The sequence below is a fragment of the Elephantulus edwardii genome, unplaced genomic scaffold (genome assembly GCF_000299155.1).
Source record: "Elephantulus edwardii isolate Elephantulus edwardi_28Jun2011 unplaced genomic scaffold, EleEdw1.0 scaffold00107, whole genome shotgun sequence".
Lineage (NCBI taxonomy): Eukaryota > Metazoa > Chordata > Mammalia > Macroscelidea > Macroscelididae > Elephantulus > Elephantulus edwardii.
This window is the reverse complement of record NW_006399857.1, coordinates 9,436,660-9,443,192: the sequence shown is the minus strand read 5'-3', so window position 1 is coordinate 9,443,192 and position 6,533 is coordinate 9,436,660. Positions and strand designations below refer to the sequence as shown.

The following is a 6,533-nucleotide window of genomic DNA, read 5'->3' as shown; positions in this document are numbered from 1 at the left end:
GGTGATCAGGATGGTGTGTCAGAGGCAATGGGATTGGCACAGGACAGAGCAGGGTGTAGGGCTGTTGTACATATGAGCCACAAGTGACTCGATGGAACGTAACATCAACAAAAAACATGCGCTGAAGTACAAATCACAATATTGGTTTTATTCTAGATACGTGTTGATATAAAGAAATGCTACGTTTAGAGACCATCTATTTTTCTTTAGATTTATATTGTCCTCATAGCCTCTTCTTATTTGTTGTTCTTGAGTACCATTGATTTGAAGCCAGTTCATAGCTGACCCTCCAATGAGTTTGTTATTTGGTGGGTTTGTTTGTTTGTTTTGGGGGTTTTGGGGGTTTTGGGGGGTTTTTGTCATTTTTAAATACATTTTTATTTAGACATTGCATTTCTACTTACAATACAGTGATAATAAAATGAAATGTTAATTCCTTTCCCCATGCACATCCCATATTCAAGTGTTGAGAATGCCTAGAAATATAGTCTAGCAGTTTAAAATTTGAAACTGTAGTGTGCTACAAATTTAGATCCTTCAAAATTTAATTGTGGAACAATGAAAGCTAAAGTATTCATATTGATTGAGTCAACCTCTTCAACGGTAGGTCCAGAAGAGGTACCACCAGATGGAGAAGCTCTCCCACCAGAGTTGCAGCCAGAAATTCCTCCCAGCATGCCTCCAACTCTCTGGTAGAGCGTGATGATGAGGGCATTGCAGATATTTTCCAGTTCTTTCATGCCTCCAGGCCTGCCTCCAGCAATCTGGTTCAGTTTGGGGATGATAGTGTTGTAGGCCTTCTCCAGCTCCTTCTGCTGATGCTTGAAGTCCTCCTTTTCTGCAGTCTGATTCTTATCAAGCCAGTTGATAGTCTCATTGCATTTGTCAAGGTTCTTCTGCTTGTCCTTGTCATTGACCTTGCCTTGAAGCTTTTCATCTTCAACTGTTGCTGTCATACTAAACGCGTAAGACATGAGAGACTTCTTAGAAGACACCTTATTTTTTTCTTCTCATCTTCAGCTTTGTACTTCTCAGCCTCTTGGACCATTCATTCAATGTCTTCTTTACTCAAGCAGCCCTTGTCATTGGTGATAGTGATCTTGTTTTCTTTCTCAGTGCTCTTGTAAACAGCAGAAATATTAAGGGTACTATTGGCATCAATATCAAAGGTGACTTCAATCTGAGGAACACGATGAAGCACAGGTAATATCCCAGTGAGTTCAAACTTGTCAAGCAGGTTATTATCTTTGGTAACCTTCACAGACCTGAATGGTTACACCAGGCTGGTAGTACAAGTAGGTTGTGAAGGTCTGTGTCTGCTTGGTTGGAATAGTATTCGACTTGATGAAGACAGTCATGACTCCAGCAGCAGTTTCAGTATCAAAGGAGAGGGGAGTGACATTCAGGAACAACACATCTTGAACATTTTCAGATTTGTCTCCAAAGAGAATGGCTGCCTGGGAAGCTGCACCATAAGCAACAGTCTCATCTGGATTGATGCTCTTGTTCAATCCTTTTCCATTGAGGAAATCCTGAAGAAGTTTCTGAATCTTGGAAATTCTGGTAGAACCACTCACCAGGACAATATCATGGATCTGTGGCTTGTCTAGCTTGTCATCTCTCAGGTTTCTCCACATGGTCCAGAGTGCCACAGATCAGCATTCAATTCTTCAAAGTGAGCTTGGATAATGGATGTGTAGATGTCGGTTCTCTCATAAAGAATCAATCTCATACATCCAAGCAGATATATGCACACCCATGTTCATCACAGCTTTGTTTACAATAGCAAGGAGTGGGAAACAACCTAAGTGCCCCTCAAAAAACGAATGGATAGAGAAGCTATGGTATATTTACACAATGGAATACTACGCTGCATTGAAAAACAAGGAACTCATGCAATATTATTCAAAATGGGTGACCCTGAAGGACACTATGCTGAGTGAAATATCTCAGTCACAAAAGGACAAGTACTATATGGTGCCACTGTTGTAGAATGAGGCTGACATCAGGGTGAGGGTAAGACTGAGAAAAACTGGATAAATTATGTTTACTGCATTGAAGCTGATGAGGGAGAGAATAGTTTAAAAGTAATATATTTTAGGACATTATGATTATCATAAGAGTCTGGAATGAGGGTTGCAGAGTGGAGTATACTCAGGGTGGGGGTGGGGGTGGGAGTGTGCGGGGCAATTGTATACCAATGAAGGAGTTTTTCTTTTGCTTTTCAAGGGGAAGAGTGAACTGCTGGTGGGGTAGGGTGGGCAGGGAGAAAAATGCAACAATGAATGAATGGAAATCCAAAATCTTTGTAGATGTTCATTGAAATTAATAATAATAATAATAATAAAGAATCAATCTCAATACTGGCCTGTATGCTTGAAGAAAGTGTGTGTTTTGCATGCTCAAAGCAGTGCGGAGGCGTCTGACAGCCCTTTTGTTTTCACTGATGTCTTTCTTATGCTTACACTTGAACTCTTCGATGAAATGATTTACTATTCTGTTTTCAAAGTCTTTTCCACCCAAGTGGATGTCTCCAGCTGTAGACTTGACCTCAAATATCCTATTTTGAGTAGTGAGGATTGACACATCAAAAGTGTCACCTCCTAAGTCAAAGGTCAGCACATTCCTTTCAGCACCAATCTTTTTGTCTAAACCATAAGCAATAGCCGCAGCAGTTGGCTCACTGATGATTCAGATCACACTGGGGCCAGCAATGGTGCAAGCATCTTTGATAGCGTCGTGCTGAGAATCACTGAAGAAGGCTGATACAGTGACAACAGGATCAGTAACTGTCTTCCCAAGGTAGGCATGTGCAATTTCTTTTATCTTTGTGAGACCCATAGATTACACCTCCTCTGGATATAAACTTTTGGTTTCTCCTTTATATTCTATCTAGACCTTGGGCCTGTCTGCATCATTCACCACCATGAGGGGCCAGTGTTTCATATCAGACTGCACAACAGCATCATCAAATCTTCATCCAATGAGATTTTTGGCGTCGAATACTTTGTTAGTGAGAGTCATTGCAACTTGATCCTTTGCCACATCACCAGTCAGTAGTCCTGTATTGGTAAATGTGACGTAACTTGCGGTGGTCCAGTTGCCTTTCAATGATCTCCACTTTCCAGTGCTAAGAGACACCTACACAGGAGTAGGTGGTGCCAAGATCAATGCCAACACTGAGGCCCTTGGACATGGTTGCTGAAAAAAAAAATTCCTGATTTTAAAGCAAAACCAATCCTGTTTTGCTAAGGAAACACTGCATGGTTCAAAATTGGGAAGGGTGTACACCAGGGATGTGTCCTTTCTCCATGCCTTTTCAACCTGTATGCAGAACAGATTATCCGGGAGGCTGGGCTCGATGAGAAGAAATATGGCATTAGGATTGGTGGAAGATCCATCAAAAATCTGCGTTATGCAGATGACACAACCATGCCTGCTGAAACTAAGGAGGACCAGAAGATCTTGCTGCAGAGGTCAAGGACTGCAGCCTCCAATATGGATTGAAGCTCAACAGCAAGAAGACTAAGATTCTCACCATGAGACCAATTGTCAGCATCAGGATGGATGGTGAAGAGATTGAGATTATTCACAGCTTTAGTTTGCTTGGCTCCACAGTCAACACTCTTGGCACCAGCAGCCAAGAGATTAAAAGATGATTTGCAATGGGAAAGTCTGCTGTTAGGGACCTCGCCAAAGTGTTGAAGAGCAAAGGTGTCACTCTGTAGAATAAGGTGTGCTTGATATAGGCCATGGTCATTGCAATCACTTGTTATGCATCAGAGAGTTGGACAATGACTAGGGAGGATAGCAGGAGAATTGATGCCTTTGAGCTGTGGTGCTGAAGAAGAATATTGAGTGTACTATTGACTGCTAAGAAAACAAACAGATTCAGCCTGGAGAGGATTAAACCAGGCTGCTCCTTGGAGGCAAGGAATCTGAGGCTTTGTCTGACATACTTTGGACATGTTCCAAGGAGGGATTACTCCTTGAAGAGGGACACCATCATGCTTGGGAGGGTGGAGGGACAGTGCAAGAGGGGAAGACCCTGTATGAGGTGGATTGATTCAATAACTGGGGTAATCGGGGTGAGTGTGTCAGAGACAATGATATTGGCTAAGGACAGAGCAGAGTTTAGGGCTATTGTACATAGGGTCACTTTGAGATGCAAGCGACTCAATGGCACATAACAACAGCAACAACAATGCTAAGTGGAACTACACAGGTACAAAATGTGATAATGTTTAGCACAATGCTTTCTTTGTCCTGAGTACTACCATAATTTTTTAGGAAAGTTTCCATGGGGCTCAGAGGATCATAGCTTGCCTGCTCTCTAAAGTCTGTGTGCACCGTAAATAAAGTTATGTCTAAAATTTCCTTGGTTCTTCATGTTTTTCCACTTGGCCACTGAACCTGAACATCCAGCTTGGGCTGATGACCTCAGATATGACAGAGAAGCACTATGAGTCAGTTTCAACTTGATGGCAGAGTTAGTTAGTGAGCAGGTAGCCTGGGCTGAGGAATAGCAGGCTTCACCTGGGGTATTATAAGGTGAACAATGGAAGCCATAGTAGTCCAAAAGAGAGATTATTACAGAACCTGATTAAAACTCAAAAAAACAGCCATAGGAAACCAGAGCTTATAAAATATATTTGCTTTGAAGAGTCACGTGCATGATCAGGACAATGCACTTGTCAAAAAAAAAAATCATGTTGTATGCACACACCAAGTTGATAGCCACTTATAGCAACCCAATGAACAATGGATCTGAATGTTACCTTATTCTGTACTACCCTCACCATATCTGATGTACTTGAACCCATTGTTACAGTCAATATGTCAACCCATCTTGTGGAGGCTCTACCTCTCTAACACTAGCATTCTATCTTTCTAAGTATGAAGTTCATGTCTAAAGATTGGCCCTTTCTGACAATATGCTCAAAGTTTGTGAGACAAAGCTTCACCATTCTTGCTTCCAAGAAATATCCTGGCCATGTTTTTTCAGATTAAAACAGGCGAGGAAGAAGGGTTTGCCATCCACTGCTGAACAATACAGGGACACTGAAGAAAGAGACCTCAGATTGGAAAACAACCAAAATGAGGAGGAACAGCTGCAAACATTCATTAACAAGTGGGACATGGAATGTACAAAGTGTGACTTTAGGAAAATTTGAAATTGTAAGAAATAAACTGCAATACAGTTCATGGAATGATCAATGTCATAGGCATTAGTGACCTGATGACTGAAATTGGTGACTTGGAATCAGAAAATCTTATTATATACTATGCTGGAAATGAAAAAAATAAGGAAGAATAGGGTTGCATTCATAGTCAATAAGACAATTTCAAGATTCATCTTGAAAAAAACTTGAGGTTATACTAAACTTTGCCTCAGGTGGGTTTCCTGGCTCAAGGATTACTCCAGCCTAGAGCTGATGTGCAAAATCCTGTAAGAGATGTTTCCTTTGTTCCCAATATTTTTCCTCTCTTCCTTCAAAAAAATTTAAAACTCTTTCAAATTAGAGACCTTCCGTAATTTTAAAAAGAAAGAAAAATACAATAAGTGAAAAGTAATAAAATAAAAACTAGAAAATGTTGAAAAGGGAACAGAGTCTGAGTCTTACAAAAATTTAATTACATTATTCAAATGTCTTGTTTTTAATAGCAATGATGTATTAAGAATTAGCTCGCTGTTAAATAATTTGGGGCAACAGTACAAGGTAGGAGAGTCAAGGGTGAAGTTAAAATCATAAAGTGTTTTGTAGCTTCTCCTGGAAGCTTGCCAAACAAGCTATTAAAGCACAGCTTGAGCCCATAAAAGGTAAAAGTTCCAGCAAAAGGCAAAGGCTAGTTCTTATATAATAAAAGCCAGGAGACATGAACGTTTCTTTGTAAGGAAGACTCTATATTTTCATAGAAATGGCATGCACATTAAGAACTAGTCTTCAAGCAACCTAATTAGCATCCAAACTGACCGAGAACTAACTTGCAGCCAGTGACCAAGGACAACAGACCAATTGCCATGTGGATTCTATTATTTCTGTCAATTCATTAATAAAACATCTTTTCATGTAAAGCAAAGAGAGAAAGAGAGAGAAAAATAACAACAGAGCTGAGTGGGAACTTAGAGCAGCAGCAGAATCATTCTATCAGCCCAAACCCCCAAAACCCTGTACTAGCAAGAAGTTGTATGGCTTATTTGAAATCTATCATGGATGATCCTAGTAATGTTTGAAATACTGGTGGCATAGCTTCCGGCATGATAGCAACATGCAAGCCATCACAATATGGCAAGGTGGTAGGTGAGTGGCAGTAAGTGTGATGGCTCTTAATAGAGCCATTGTTTGTCTTGCGTAAAGTAGTCCCAATGTGGGTTAAGCCCTTTTTGTAGCAAGCAGAGTGATCAGAACAGGGCCCTAGAAACTTCAATGGCCACCAAGATCAGAGCCATCTACCTTGCAGAGAAAGGTGAAGGGGAAGAGCTGTCTACTCAGAACAAGGTCTACCTTACCAGCACAGATGGAGTGAAGGAC

At 40.8% G+C, this 6,533-nt stretch overlaps 1 pseudogene; it reads right to left on the bottom strand.

The window, feature by feature from the left end:
- Window positions 1–497: 497 nt before the first annotated feature.
- LOC102863932 lies at window positions 498–3,196 on the bottom strand (annotated as a pseudogene).
- Window positions 3,197–6,533: the final 3,337 nt, after the last annotated feature.